The sequence below is a fragment of the Petaurus breviceps genome, unplaced genomic scaffold (assembly GCF_028583685.1).
Source record: "Petaurus breviceps papuanus isolate PSGF00001 unplaced genomic scaffold, PetGlider_PUasm1.0 138, whole genome shotgun sequence".
Lineage (NCBI taxonomy): Eukaryota > Metazoa > Chordata > Mammalia > Diprotodontia > Petauridae > Petaurus > Petaurus breviceps.
Window position 1 is genome coordinate 20332065 of NW_027185694.1, and position 15853 is coordinate 20347917.

General features: G+C 38.1%; 2 pseudogenes; both read right to left on the reverse strand.

The window, feature by feature from the left end:
• Positions 1–418: 418 nt before the first annotated feature.
• Positions 419–2202, reverse strand: LOC138144167 (E3 ubiquitin-protein ligase TM129 pseudogene; annotated as a pseudogene).
• LOC138143600 (proteasome assembly chaperone 3 pseudogene) lies at positions 859–1559 on the reverse strand (annotated as a pseudogene).
• Positions 2203–15853: the final 13651 nt, after the last annotated feature.

A 15853-nucleotide genomic window follows, 5' to 3' on the forward strand; every position in this document is an offset into this window, starting at 1 on the left:
GGCTCCTGGGTCCTTCTGAGAGAAGTTTGTGGGGAGGAAAGACACTTGGGTATAAAAGTGGAAAGGGGGGGGAATTGGGTGGGAATTTAAACTTCACATTGTTGCTAGTCTCAGGGCAGCTAAATGACACCTTGGATAGAATTCAGGGCTTGGAGTCAGAAAGACCTGAGTTCACAGCTGACCTCAAACCCTTGCCAGCTATGGGACCCTGGGCAAGTTATTTATTTAACTTCTGTTTTCCTCAATTTCCTCAACTTCAAAATGGAAATAATAAAGGCATACACCTCCCAGGAAATAGTGGGGATCAAATGAGATCACCTTTGGTAAGTTCCTAACACATAGTAGTTGCTATTTAAATGCTAATTTTTTGTTACCGTCATTACTATCTCCACCTACATTTAACTATCTGCCTATCTGCCTATCTGGGGAGGCAGTAACACTGCTTGCACTCTCCCCCATCTGACTTCTGGCAATTCTTCACCAGCTTAGTGTTGGCACTTATCTGCATGCAGCCAATGCAGGGCTCCAGTTCCTGGCTGCTGGGAATGGAATAAGGTGGGTCGAATTCCACCAAGGATGTAAAAGTTTACAGAAACAAGTCACTGAGGCTCCTGTGGATTACAACTTTGGTGGCCTTGTGATTGGGAGCATGGAGTTTCTTCTTTTTATTTAATTTTTTTTTGGAATTATTTTTTTTGAAAAAAAAATATTTTTTTCCAAAATTATATTTTTTGGAATGTAGGGGCTTGGCAACTGAAACTTTTACTATATAAGAAAAAAAAGTGATGACATAGGTAAAATGAGCATTGACCACTACATGGCTTTGTTTTCTCTTCCCAAATACCTCCTGCAACACAGAACACAGGGGATCCCATCCAGCAGGATGATTCACTGTTACAATTCTCAAATACATGCAATTCTGTGGACCTCAAGGGAAAACCATTCATAAATTTCCAAAGAAATAGGTCCCTCCACCCGCCCCCCAATATTAGCATCAAAACCAAACTGAGTTTGTCCTGAGAGGTAAAAACATTTCTCTCTCAGCTGCGTGGGCTATGAGCCATAAGAAAACGAAAGGTTCCTTCAGAGGAAGGGATATGACTTCTTGATTCAAGAGATCTCCCCAGGAATATCCAGCTGGCAGGCAGGTCCCTGTCTCACCACACCGGGCAGCCCCGAATCACTACCTTCAGGGCTCTCACCCCTTCCACACTTTTTTCCTTCAAGGCCAAAGCCAGGAGTATAGGCCTGTTTCCTGCTTCTGGAGACACGCATGTCACTAGGTTCTTTGCAAAGACACGGATAAGGGGCTCATCTTCCCGGGGGCACTCTGGTAGTGATTGTAGGCTTACAGATATCTTTGGCTATGGCACCAGGTTCCAGAGAGACCAGGGAGCCCATTTTTCCATACTGGGTCACCACCACAGAAATGTGACTGCTGAAAGCTGTGCAGACCACCTGGGTCAGGACACCACAAACCACTTGAACCTTCTGTTTTGAGGTCACAATTGGTCTGGCTTCCAGGGCAGGCTCCTTTAAGTGACAGCTCTCCATAGCGAGCCCACAGTGGAGCCCAGATGGAGTTTCTCATGCAGTTCACCATACTCTCTAGAATTCAACCGAACGTCAAAAGCTTTGACATAGGGATTGACACTGGACACGCGGATGGTGAGAAACTGGACAGGCAGATCGGAGTCTGGAGAGAGATCCTGTGGTCGTAACTCAGTCACTGTCGGGTGGATGTCCAGCTTCTGAGCCACATGAATATGATAGGTGAGGTGGTCACCTTCATCACCCAGGTATCGGTCACCATCACCCGGGCGCCCCATAACCCCGCGGCAGACTTGTCAATGCTTCAGAACTCTGTGTTGAGGGAAGAGGCCACTGCTCGCCCCCTGACTGTGGCAGGGTGTGAGGCGCCAGAGTCCAGGCGAGTGGGTGGTGGTCCCACCTGCTCCAGGACCAGTAATAAGCAATGGATCAGGTGATGGGGAAGGAGACTGAAAGTAGAAGAAACAGCTTCCAGCCTTCTGGGGCCTGCATTTTGGATGCTGCCAAGCACATGCCAAGATAGTACCCCAGCGGCAGTGGCGAGTGGACAAGCATGGTGACTGTGGTCCTGCGCTGGTGGTACTGGACGAAGACCATGTCCTTGATGCCCAGCCAGCCGGACAGCAGTTTCTGCACGGTCAGCCCCGCCAAGGGGAGAAGACAATATAGGCAGGATTAAGGTCACCTCAGGGTGTTCATGCTGGCCCGCCAGGCTCCATCAGGTGAGGCAGCCCAGCCCGGCAGGGTGCCGAGGGTCCAGAGGGAGTGCAGGCCAAATAAACCTCAGCATATTTTCTTAGTAGCCTGGACAAGACTAATAGAAAAAATATTCTTTTAAAATGTGAGCTATGACAACAGCTATTGTAAAAATCCTGATTTTACACTGTATTTTGTAGTTTCTCTGTATGCAAGTTTCCTGGTTATTCTAGTGTCTGGCTTAGGTTTACAGAGGTCTCAATTTTATGCAGATACACACACACACACACACACAAACACCTCTGTAGCTTCTATCAGATTTGAAGTTTAAATTTCATCATGAAAAGTTCTGAACTTGGAGATCAAATTCCAAATTTAAATTTTTCCTTTGCAACAAGCCATAAACATTCCTCACTCTCCAGAGAAAGATAAGAGAGGTCTAGGTGCATTTGTATACAAAATCTCTATCTTTGTATTTGTATACAAAATCAAAATCTCTGTTTTTAACAATCTTAGATAACTGTATACTCTCCCATCCCTGCCACCCCCCAAATGCCCACTAGACTTCTTCTTAATTTGAAAATCTGTCCAAGGTTACAACCACTGACTTGGCCCCTTACCACCAAAATACATATGAAATACACACACACACAATACACACACACAAAAACTATCACAAATAGTAAATAATGAGTAAATCCATTTGCTCAAGCAAATAACAAATAGGAAGTTAATTCTACAGATTAGAATGCACCAGAAAATACTCAAAAGTGAATGAGCTCTTTAGATGGGAGCAAATTACGGGTAATGTCAACTAGCCTCACACAAGGGGAAATTTCCTAAAGTTTCTAGGTGAAAGATGGAAATCAAATACATGTTGAGACACCAACTTCCCCTTTCAGGTCTGCAAATGTTTTCCCCTTGCTCCTTCTTGGAGCTGGTTCTAAACAGTCTCAAACTCTGTGTGTGTGTGTGTGTGTGTGTGTGTGTGTGTGTGTGTGTGTGTGTGTGATGAAGTACTTGGGTGCTTGTGCTTGGACCCCAGTTTTAAAAATCACATTTCTCCTGAGTTTCAAAACACTATCCCTGACAGTTTTCTCCCCGGCCCAAGGACAATATGCTTAGCAAAAGCTCATGAGCAGCCTCCAGTAAAATAAACTATCTTTCCCCATCACAAGCACAAGCTTGTGGTCACACTGAAGAAATTCTCTTGTAAAACAAGACTATTTTATCACCGCAGAATTATCATATATCGGTACCCAGAGTTATCGTATTCAATCTAGAGGTCAAGCTGTACACATCAACTGTCAAAGCTATCTTGCTACAGACATAAGACTCAAAATGCACCCTTGAGAAACCCCTTCCACTGGATTCCAGTAGTGAATGACTCCAGGGACCAAGGTTGGAGGTTATCACGTAATTAACATCTGGCACATAACATAATCCACAACTTTTCCCATAAAAGCTTTAGCATCATTTCTACTAAATTGAAAGTTGCATTTCTTAAGGAGCTCTTCCTGCCATATTGGGTATTACAATAAACCTTTGGCACCTTGATTTAAAGAATGCTTGAGTCCATGAATTCATTCCAGATGACCCTCTTCTGTAGTCAGATCTCTGGTGTTTGAGGGGTCCCCGAACTCCCCCCCTCTTCAAACCTCAACATGTCTGTGCTTGTGTGTTTGTGTGTGTGGAAATTATCTCATTTCCCACCAGCTGACTCAGTGAATTTGGACTCTACCATTACCAAGCTTCCAGGAAACCTCTCTCACCACTAAACTCAGCATCCTACAAGATTAGACCAACTTTGGCTCTCAAACCTCTTCAAGACCTTCTCTCAAAGCCTCCATTTAAAGAGGGCTTAGACCAGCCAGCTGAGTACCTTCTCCCACACCCTTTTCAGCTTTCTTCTGTGTATTCTTTTTCCTTTAGACTGTTGTCTTCTTAAAGACAGAGACTATCATTCCTGATTTGTGTCCCCAGAGCTTAGCACAGGAATTTAGCACATAGTAGGTATTTAACATGTTTATTAGCTGAATGAATGAAAGGAGAATTGAAGAATGACCCTCCTCTCAAAAAATTTTGTACTAACTATACCCCTCATACTTCATAGGTGAATCATCCTTTCATCCACCAACCTGGTGTAGCAGCAAGCACCCCAAGCGACCTCAGGGTTTGCAGCTACCACAGGTTCTTGGATCTGCTTTGTTAAAGGAAAGCAACTCAAAATGGCTTAACAAGCTTACTTTAATCAGTCAGACATATATCATTTACCATGTTCAGGGAAAAAAGTCAGCACCCTGAACTTCAAAGTATACAGGCAGAATTATCAAAACAGAAACAGATCAAGTAGACAGCTTTCCAAACTGTCCAGCCATTACATCCATACCCAGTCAACATCTGGGTTTCCACATCTGGGTTTCAAAGCCGGGGCGGCCCTGGACAACGGCTTCCCAGAATACAGATCAAATCACAGAACACTTCTCAAAGTGAGTCCCAAAACAAAGCTACACATCAGGGCTTATATAGCCTTCTCCTGGCTCAGAGAATGTAACAACCTTATTGACCCACTGGCCAATCAAGAAGTATCTACTGAAAAACAAGCCTCCCTCCCCAGGCTTCAGGTTCACTTTAGCCTAGGGGCAGGGAAGATCTTCCAAATTTGCATTCCCATTACACCTGGTGAGTGTTTTGCAAAATGCTCCAGTCTTAAACACAGGTTGCATCTGAAACTGGTTTTACCTCATCAGCCTTAAGGGAAATTCAAACTGAGTGGCTGTGGCAGCCTATGTTACATTTTGTATCATGATCATCTGAACATAATTTCTTTTTCCTGTTTGCTGATCAACCAAAGGGGGAAAGGTAAAAAAGTGAGTTTTTAAGGTGAAAAGTTTCAAAATTTTCAAAAGGATCCAGTTGTCTCTGATGTATGATTCTGACCACTTGAGACTACAGAAGCAATAAGAAGGAATGAATTTTTTTCTTCTCATCTGGAGAAGTTAGCATTAGAAACAAAAGAAAAACTAACTTTGTATTCAGGCATAATCTTTTTTTTCTTCCCATGTGAAATTTTAATAGTAATCTTTAAAGAGATAAATGTTCAAGTTTAAGGATAGCAAGCATTCACTTTCCTCTAAATGATTAACTGTTTCATCTGGGTCCTAACTTCAGTGCTTTTCTCAGAAGAATGTTCCTCATGTGTGGGTTGAAAAACCATTAAAAATTTGATCAAGAACATGGAAGCTTCTCAGGATAAAAACAGGAAATTTTTATCCTTTTTTTTGGGGGGGGGGGAAGAGGGTGATCCTCTCCATGACTGTCAGGGACAGGAGACCTGCAATATGGGGCAAACAGAGTTTTGAAACCCTAATACAGCAGGGTCATAGTTCCCCCATTGTCCCTCACTCCCATTAGTTGGGGGGTGAGCTCGGGCTATCCCTGGGTCCCATTGGCCAAGAGGAGGGACCCACAGAGGCAGGAAAGAAGAAAAAGAACTGAAGGTAGATGGGGGTCAAAAGACTTCTAAAAGGCCTTGCTGCTGATTGACAGCAGCAATGAAGGGGGAAGGGTGAGACCCCCCACTCAAAGTTGCCACCAAATTCCAGGAAGCATTCTGAAAAGTTTTCAGTTCCCACACATTCATCACTCCTTGGAGCAGCTAGGAAATAATCAACCACTAAAGCTAATAAAAATGTACCTGAATCCAATCTCAAACCTTTTGTAAAAGCATTGACAAAGCACGAACAGGCAGGATTTTCTGTACTAAATCATCTAGTTCCTCATTTCATTGTGACCCCAGGGATGCCTGAGACCCAGCCTGGCCAACCAACCTCTCCTGGATTTGGAGTTGTTCCTTTTGTTTGTTTGATTTGTTTTTTGTTTTTTTTTTGGAGGGGGGAAGGCAGGGCAATAGGGGTTAAATGCCTTGCACATGGTCACACAGCTAGTAAGTGTTCAGTGTCTGAGTCCAGATTTGGACTCAGGTCCTCCTGATTCCGGTCCGGGTGCTCTATTCTCTGGGCCACCTAGCAGCACCCCATCTTCTTAATGTACTTTAGAATCCTTTCAGGTTTAAAAAAAAATCGAAGTGGTGACATCATCCTGACATAACCTAAAAAATGAGAGGTCTTTATATCCAACATTGTATGTTTCCATTAGTGTGTTTGAATGAGATAATCAGAAATATGTAATAAAGTATTAGAAATATCTTTTAGGGGTCAAATTTTAGAAACAAGCAAGTTTCTACCTTGGATCAACTTTAGTTAATCATTAAAAGAAATTAATCATTAAAAAGAATATTTCCTTGATTCAGACAAAATAAACAAATAAATAAATGTCCACCCAGTTGTAAAAGTCAGTCTCTCTCATCTGTATTTTACAAACTCCATTTTCTTCCCTCTTTTGGAAATTGGGACATATACTTTCTCCAGTCCTGACATTTTTCCCATTTCCCAAGATCTTTCCATTACTCAATCACCAAACCTTTATTAATCCCTTACTAGGTGTCATGCACTTCCAAAAATCACCCTCAAGAATCACCAGTACTCAAGTATAATTCATGCTAGGTAGTAATGACCTTGCTAAACTTCTTTGGGCTTTTCCAGTCTGGTCTCAGGAACCTTATCATTGGGAAATATCATCATTCTGCAAGATTCATTCAGCCTTGGTACTCTCACCTCATCACTAGCCAATAGGTTAATATTGCCAACTAGGCAATATTATGGAACCTTTTTTTTTCTTTTGGTCAATGACCACCTTAGGTTTACTTAGCATGTGGAGTTTTGGGTTAAAGGATAAGGCTCTTTTAGCCACATTATTTGCATGATTCCAAATCAATTTCCACAATGGTTGTACTAATTCATAGCTCCCAAAGTAGTGCATTAGTGTGCCTGTCTTTCCATAACTCCTCCAACACTGACTGTTCACATCTTTTGTCATCTTTACCAATTTGCTGGGTTTGAAGTGAAACTTGGTTTTTGTTCTGAATGTTCCTCATGAGTGATTTGTTGTATTCTTTAGTGTGGGGGTTAATAGTTCATAATTCTTTTGAGAATTAGTTGTTCATTTCCTTTGATTACTTATTTACTGGGCAATGATTTTTGATCTTACATATTTCTTTTTTTTTAACTTTAATTTATTAATTTGTTTGTTTCCTTTTAGTTTACAGGATTCAATTCCACAATTCCTTGAATTTCACATTTTGTCCCCCTTCCTCCCCTCCCCCCCATGGCGGATTATTATCAAGTATAGGATCTGTAAATACTTTCACATTATACAATGGTCAGGTTATAAGGATGGATTGTACCAGCTGGAATGAAAAATGGTAAAGAGGACATAAAATCAAATAAGAGAACGAAAAAGATCAGGTATTTTGCTTCCACCTGGATATAAATTTAGTTCTTTCTAGTTCTTTCTCTGGATGCACGTTTTTCTCTCCATCATGCGTCTTTTGGGATTGACTTATATCCCTGCATTGTTGAGAAGAGTCCAGTCTATCAAAGTTGGTCATCACACATACGTTGTGTCTGTAATTGTGTACAAATTCCTCCTGGTTCTACTCCTCTCACTCAGCATCAGTTCTTTTAAGCCTCTCCAGGTAAATATGAAGACCGCCTGCAATCTTATATATTTCTGTTATCTATATTTCTATTACTTGACTGTATATCGTGGATCCCAAACCCTCTTCAGAGATACCAGACAAAAAGATGTTTTTCCCAATCTGTTCTCTTTCAATTCATGTCATCAAAATGAACTTATTTTATCTTTTGTCATTTCCTCTAGCCCTTGTTTATCTCCTTGTAGCTATGATAGATCTGCTTCTCTTCTAATTTTTTTTTATGGCATGATCTTCAATATTCAGGTCATTGTGGAGTTCAATGTGGAATATGTTATAAGACATTGTTTTAATCCTAATTTATGCAAGAATACTTGCTAGTTTTCTAAAAGTTTTATTTAATAAAATAGGAAATTCTTTCCTAAGTAATTTATATTTGGAAGTTTGACAAGCACTACATGATTGAGCTCCATTATTCTTACTTCCTCCTTGTCTAATGAGTTCCACTATTCCTACTTCTTTGTTGAGTCTATTCCATTCAACTTCTGGCCTATTTTTTAACCTATAGCAAATGGTTTTGATGAATGCTGCTTTATAATATCATTTGAGGTCCAGGAGAGCTATTCTCCTTTTGTTCCCTAGTTTTTTCATTATTTCCCTTGGTATCCTAGACCAGTGGTGGCAACCCAAAGGCCTGCTATATCATAATTTCTGAATAAAGCCAGAGCAAGATTAAAAGTTAATTGGGAAATATTTAACAAATAAAAATAAAATACAACATAGATATTGTTCATTTGCGGTTTTCTAAGTCAAGATGGAGCCCACAGGAATCTTCTATTTGAGTTTGACACCACTGTCCTAGACTTTTTGTTCTTCCAAATGAATTATGTTATCATTTTATCTAGCTCTCTGTATTGAGTGTTCTTTGGTAGACTCATTCCTAAATATTTTACCCATTTGGTAGTTATTTTGACTGGGATTTCCTTTTTTATTATTATCTCTGAAATTTTGTTATTCTATATCTTAGATATTTTCTCAATGAGTTTGGTATATAATACTTTGGTGATGTCATAAACTCTTTGGTTCCCTGTTTCTAATATTGTTGTAACAACCTATTAACAAATGAGCTTTGTTATTTTTTTCTAACTCAGTGAGATAATTTTTTACTAATTTAATTGTGATGGCATTACATAAATTACTTAGGTAAAACTGTCATTTTAAAAAGTATATTGGCTTTACATGCCCATGAACAATAAATATTAAATTATTTAGATCTAACTTTATTTGTGTATAAAGTGTTTATTTTTCTCCTCATATAGTTCCTGTGTCTGTTTTGACAGGTGTATACCTGGTATATTTCTCAGGTATTTTATACTGTCTAGTTATTTTAAATGGTATAAAACAATATGGAATAATGACTGACATATAAGTGTAGTTCTCTGAATTCTCTCTTTGGATTAAATCTATTTTAGCTTTAACTTTGAGATCATAATTACTATCCCTGCTTTTTTCACATAATAAATTCTACTCTTGGCCTTTATTTTATGTTTGTGTGTATCTCTCACTTTTATAGCATTTCCTGAAAGCAACATATTATTGATTTGAAAGTTTTAATCTGCTATCAGTTTCCATTTTATGGGTAAAATCATCCCATTCACATTCTAAGCTATAATTACTTGTTATATATTTTTCCTTATTCTCCTTCTTACCCTATCCTTTCTCACTCCTTTGATTTACTCCTACCTGCTGCCTTGCCATACTATTCCTTAACTTATCCCTCCACCAAGTATCTCTCCTTTTTCTTCTCCTCTTACTCTATCTCCTTACCCTCTTGTTTCTTTCTGAATTTAGAAGACATGTGTATATATATATATATATATATATATATGTATGTATATATGCATATGTATATGTCTATGTATGTATATAAATATATATAAAATTTCCCTCTTTAACCCATTCTCAATGAGAGTGACATTTTAGCCCTACCCACCCTCCCCCAATAGCTTCCTCTGTATAAATTTTTACTTTTTTGCCTCATTTCTATGTGATAATTGCTCCTTTTTCTCTCTCCCTACAGTTTTTTTAGAATTACCCATCATTCTGAGCTCTGCTCAAGCCTTTCTTTCGAACTACACAAATAAAAATGACAGTCATAAAAGAGTGATAATATTTTCATATATAAGAAGTAAATGATTTGACCTTATTGTGATCCTTATAATTGATCATTAATGTTTACTTTGTATTTCTCCTGTATGTTATATGTTAAATTTTCCCTTAAATTCTGGGAATTTTGTCACAAATACCTGAAAGTCTTTGAATTCATTAAATTCCCCTTTTTTTTCATTCAGTATTATACTTAACTTTTCTGGGTGAATTACTCTTGTTCATGATCCCAGCTCTTCTGTTTTATGAAATATAGTATTCCAAGACCTATAATCCTTCAACATTATAGATACTAGGTCTTGTAGTTCCTTTCTGTAGTTCCATGACATTTAAATTGTTTTTTTTTTCTTGTTGCTTCCAATATTTTTTCCTTAACCTGGAAGCTTTGAAACTTATCTATTATATTCCTATAAGTTTTCCACCTGGGAACTTTCAGGTGGTGATTGGTAAATTTTTTCTATTTCTGCTTTGTCTTCTTGTTCTAGAACTTCAGAGCAATTTTCCTTGATAATTTCTTATAATATTGTATCAAGATGCTTTTTTAATCCTAATTTTTAGAGAGTTCAACTATTGTTACATTATTTCTCTTCTATCTGTTTTCCAAATCAGTTGTTTTTCTGATGAGATGTTTCACATTCTCTTCTATTTTTTCATTCTTTTGATTTTGTTTTATTATTTCTTTGTGTCTCAGAACATCATTAGCTTCTTTTTGCTCAATTCTAGTTTTTGAGCAATTATTTTATTTAAGTTTTTGTTTCTCTATTGCAAGCTGTTTGTTTTTCTTTTCATAAAAATTTTCTTTTCTTGATTGCTAATGCAAATGTAAATTGATGTGATTTTACAAACTGTGGTTCAAGCACAAGCACCCCATCATTCCCCCCTCAAACAGATGGGACCCAAAATCATTTTTGATAAGGGATGAAGGTCTCAGCTTCTCAAGCATCTTCATGCTGAGGGAGAATGTACAGCTGTCCCTGCTTCATAGGGTCCCACAATTCAAGGAGCTGGGTCTGTAACCAGTGTCCAGAACTTGGTAGATGCCAGGTCCAGGGTTGATGGGTCATGGTTTCGTACAGTGGTTGGTACTCAGCCTGAGATGTCATCTGCAAGTGAAGGGGGCTGAGCCTAGAAGAAACAAATCTGGCAAAAGGATTAAACAAACAAGGGCCAAAAAGGACTACGAGGAAATTGACCAGAAGTAGGGTGAGTATGGGCTAGTAAACCCATTACTCAGACTATTTCACTTTCCTTTTCATTTTCACATAGACAAGATACCTCATAAGTTATTATTCTTTTACTAACATAATTGTACTGCCTTAAACCAAAGAGGTTCCTGACTTGAACCTCACAAGTGAATAGTAGACATACATCCTTGTTTCACACACAAAGCTTGTTTATCCTCCTCTGATTACATTCACTCTGGAAGAAAGAGATACTTCAGAAATTGAATCTTGTACATATGCATTCAGTTATAAATGTTAACTTTGCTTAGATCATGGAATAACTACAAATTCAGATTAAAACAGCAAGATCTCTTCCACTTTACAACTTATTGCATTAATTTAATAATAACTCATCTTGAAATTTACTAAAACTTCAAAAGTATAACACACAAGACCTTTCAAACATCTCTTCTAAAAGTATTTCCTTTCTAAAAAAACAAACCATTTTGAATTTATCTTAGTGTTAAAAGGAATAATCACTAAACCTTTATGTAAGAAAAATTAATTGGAAAGTTTTAAGTGATATCTTTCTTTTTCCTTTAAGCAAAAATAAACCTTTGAAATTGGAATTCATTAAACTAAGTTAGTGTCCTTGAATAACATAAATTCCCAAATAATTATTACAGATTAATTTCCTAGATACTTGCAGAATTCCTAGATATCACAAAGTTTAGTCTTAAGCAGTTTGCATAACTTTCTGCACATGTTCTAATTCTGGATGAAACATAATACTAGATTTTTCAAGAAGCTAACACTAAAGAGCTCATATCTTTTACTGACTACTTGCTCTGATCATAGAAATTTGCTATAGAAGGAAAAAATCAGGGACATGTGACATTCCAAATATGACAGGAGAAAACATCCTTGGCTCTGTTTAAATTCAGGTAAAGTCACAGATATTCAACCATAAAGCATCTGTTCCATCTCATAGCTAGACTCAGGAATAGGTGGGAAACATTCCTTTTCAAAGGAACACCATGGGTAAACTGAGCCAGGAGGGATCCCATCCCAGACAGAGGCTAAGATTGTCCCTTTGGCCTTTACATGTAAACTTCCACCTGTTAACAGTACAGGATCACATTCCCTCTGAGTAGCTTGTGGCATTTCTCTCAGATAATATTTTAATGCAGACAACTATACCTAAATTCAAACTCAAAACAAAATTTAGTTATGGTCCCAAGTGCCTTTTACCTTAAACAGCAATTCTTACCAATCACAGATTAGAGCTGATTTTTATTCTCACGGTGCTGCAATAAGAAATAAAGATTTATCAAGTCTCACATATGTAAGGGATTCCATTTGCTTTTCAAATCTAAATTTATCCTGGTATAAAAGCCAATTGATAGGAATCCTTTTTAAATCTTTTGCATCTTCTTAGCAAGTTAGGTTCATTGTTTTGGAGCTTCATAACTAAAACAAGCTCACTTTCCAGGGCTGATGACCTTGCCCACACAGATCATTTTCAGGGGCACCTAACCCCTCTTTCCACACACATTCGCAATTAACAATCTTAGGTTTTAACAGTAAAACAGTATCCCACAGTTTCATCAAATCATTCTGATTATAAACAATTAACTACAGATAATATCTAATGTACTAATGGGCAGACTTCTCTACCCACTGTCCCTCTTTCCCTGCTTCCTCTCCCAGGGCTGATGAGATTGCTTCCCCATTCTGGATTATAAAATTTTCCTTGTCTCTCTGTGTCTCCCATCTTGTTCTCAGTCTTTCCCATAAAACTTCTGAAACTACTTCACTATTCTGGAACCCATAAACACCACTCTCCAAATCTTGGGGTCTTTTTTTCCTAACCTTCCTGCTAGGAGACTCACACTGCTTTCTTAATACCCTTTTTTTTACTTCCTTGTATATAAGACACTTCACAGATTTGTTTAGCAACTATATATATACTTATACATCTATATTTCTTTAAAGATAGGACACACTATTACTTACACTCCCCAATGGACTCCTTGATGTAAAAATTGACAGAATTTCCCTCCTGATTTGTTGATTAACCATTTCTCTCCCATCAAGCAATAACCAATGGCCTTGTTTGGTTTTAATTTTCCCAAACTTAATCAAATTTTCCTTTTCAACTTCTATGAACACAAGTATTGCTTTCATCTTAGGGACTTGGGGATTCAACACACACATCTTCATAGATTCTATGGACAGGGCAACCGCCTTAACTTCCTTGTCTGCTAATCTGTTCCCCATCATCTCATACCAAAGGTCTTATAAAACATTTCTTCGTAAGCCCAAATAATTGAAAAAACTTACACAAGGAGTTTTCACAGATCTTTTCTTCACATAATTACCAATAATTACCTTTCACAAGCACACTTTTGTAAATACTTGATTTATGCAGTAATTCCAAATAGCTTGGTTAACAATCTTACAAGTTTAAACAATCTTAACTGAAACTTTCTTTTAATACAACTGTTTACCAGTAACAATATCATAAATAATTATCATGTACCTAAATTTAAACTTTGAAGCCAAAATCAAGTAGTAACCACTCAACTTATCACTAGAAATTACATTTTGGAATCTCACATAGATGATGAATGTGGTGATCCATAAACCTTCAAATTAACATAAATACATCCTTAAATGAAGCAAGCTTGAAGACCACATCCTTATATTTTTCTTTTTTTTTTTTTAAGATTTCTCATTTGCTCTGTAAGAATTCTACAAAACGCATTTCCAATTCACCTTGCACAGAGAATTTTCACCCCATAACCATTGGCATAAAATTCACACCTAAAGAAAATTCCACATAAGGTTCACAAACATGAAACAATTAATTTTTGGCTTATACAGTTTAAACTCAAATAGCATTTTTGTTTTATACCAAGCACCTTTACAATTATTAGTCCCATAAAATCCCTAGGATGTGGATTCTACCACCATCCCCTTACTGAACAGTAAACTAAGGTAAATAAAACTTTCAGGGGGTGGGGGAGGAACATATAGTGAATCACTTTCTTAATGCCAAATAACAATATGTACCTTTTGATTATGTAGCTATATATTTCTAAATTCTAATACCCTTGGCCCTCAGAAAGGAATTTCAGTTCCCCATTCACATTCATATCTTCTAAAAAGTTTACAAGAAGTTTGCTTTTCCCTAATTATAATCAGGTCATTTTAAAATATGCTGGGCCAAAATTTTAACTGCTTTCTTTGATTCTAACAATGATAAATTACAATAGTCTATATTTTCTACCATAATCGGTGCCCATATCAAATTCAATAACAATAACCACTTAATTTCAGCCTTTCCACTAAAAAAAAAAACAAAAACTTCCTCAAACACTCTCAACATGCTTAAACCATCTAATACTAACACAAGGATCCTGAATTTACGCAGTGGATTTCTTGAAGAACAGCATTCCGACCTGCGCATCCTGTTTGTGATGTCAATTAATGTCCAATTAAGGAGGTTCAGAATTCGTGTGAACAGAACACTCAGCACTTCAAAAGATCCAATATAGTTTATTTAGAATATAGGCGAATGGGAAGGAAACCGAAGATAACAGAGGAAAAGGCTTAGGAATAGTAAAATAAGAGCAACTAGGATTAATACACACACACACACACACACACACACACATTTACAATCGTCACGATGCCGGGAAGCACCAACACCTGACCACACAAGCTGGGGAATCCCGTGTACAGCTGTCATGGTCCCACTCAGGAGGGTCCCAGGCAGGACATCTCCTCCATGGTTGAGTTTCCAATTTGGGGTCTGAATCTTACAGTTTAAGTAGTACTGAGAACAAAGAAGGCATACTTCCCGGTGTTTTTAGCAAGCATCGTATCTTGTGTGAGGCCACGGAGGGAGGCTAGTCCCCCCAAGGGCCTCCTAAGAGCGGTTTCCTTGGAATGGCTAGTTCCAGGAGTTGGGCAGTTAGTACATCTCTTCTCAAGGACATGGATGGAGTCTCAGGAGAGGAGGAACCCTTACATTCTCAGGATCCTCTCTTTCCAAATACCCCAGGGTAATAGAAAGGTCATATTAAGTTGGGGTCTTAGTTTGTATAATCTTATTACTCCCTGAGGGGCTTACCTTGCTCCTTTATTTTCTTTTTTTTTTTTAATGCTTTATTAACTTCTGATTTACATCATCCATTTCCACCAGATTTTGAGTTACAAATTTTCTCCCCATTTCTCCCCCACCCACTGCCCCAAAATAGCAGTCCCACAGGACATCCCCTCCTCCAATCTGCTCTCTCCCACATTTTCCCCCATACCCCTTTCCACTTTTCCAGTGGATCTCTATGCCTCAGTACCTGCACATCCCATTTCCCAATTACATGTAAGATGGTATTAATAATAGTGTATATATATATATATATATATATATATATATATATATATATATATACACCGTGTTTCCCCGATAATAAGACACTGTCTTATTATATTTTTTTTTGGACTGAAAAACACCAGAGAGCTTATTTTCAGGGGAGGGCTTATTCTAATGAACATTGACAGCAATTTTAATAAACAGGTAAATGTGAACAAAAAAATGCACCAGCAAGCAAATCACTGGGGAAGAACAGGATGACGCGCTCACTGCTGCAGCTCTGATTGGATGCAGCTCAGAGCGCGGCGTGCGTTTCACGGGGGGGGGGGATGGTGCATACAGAGG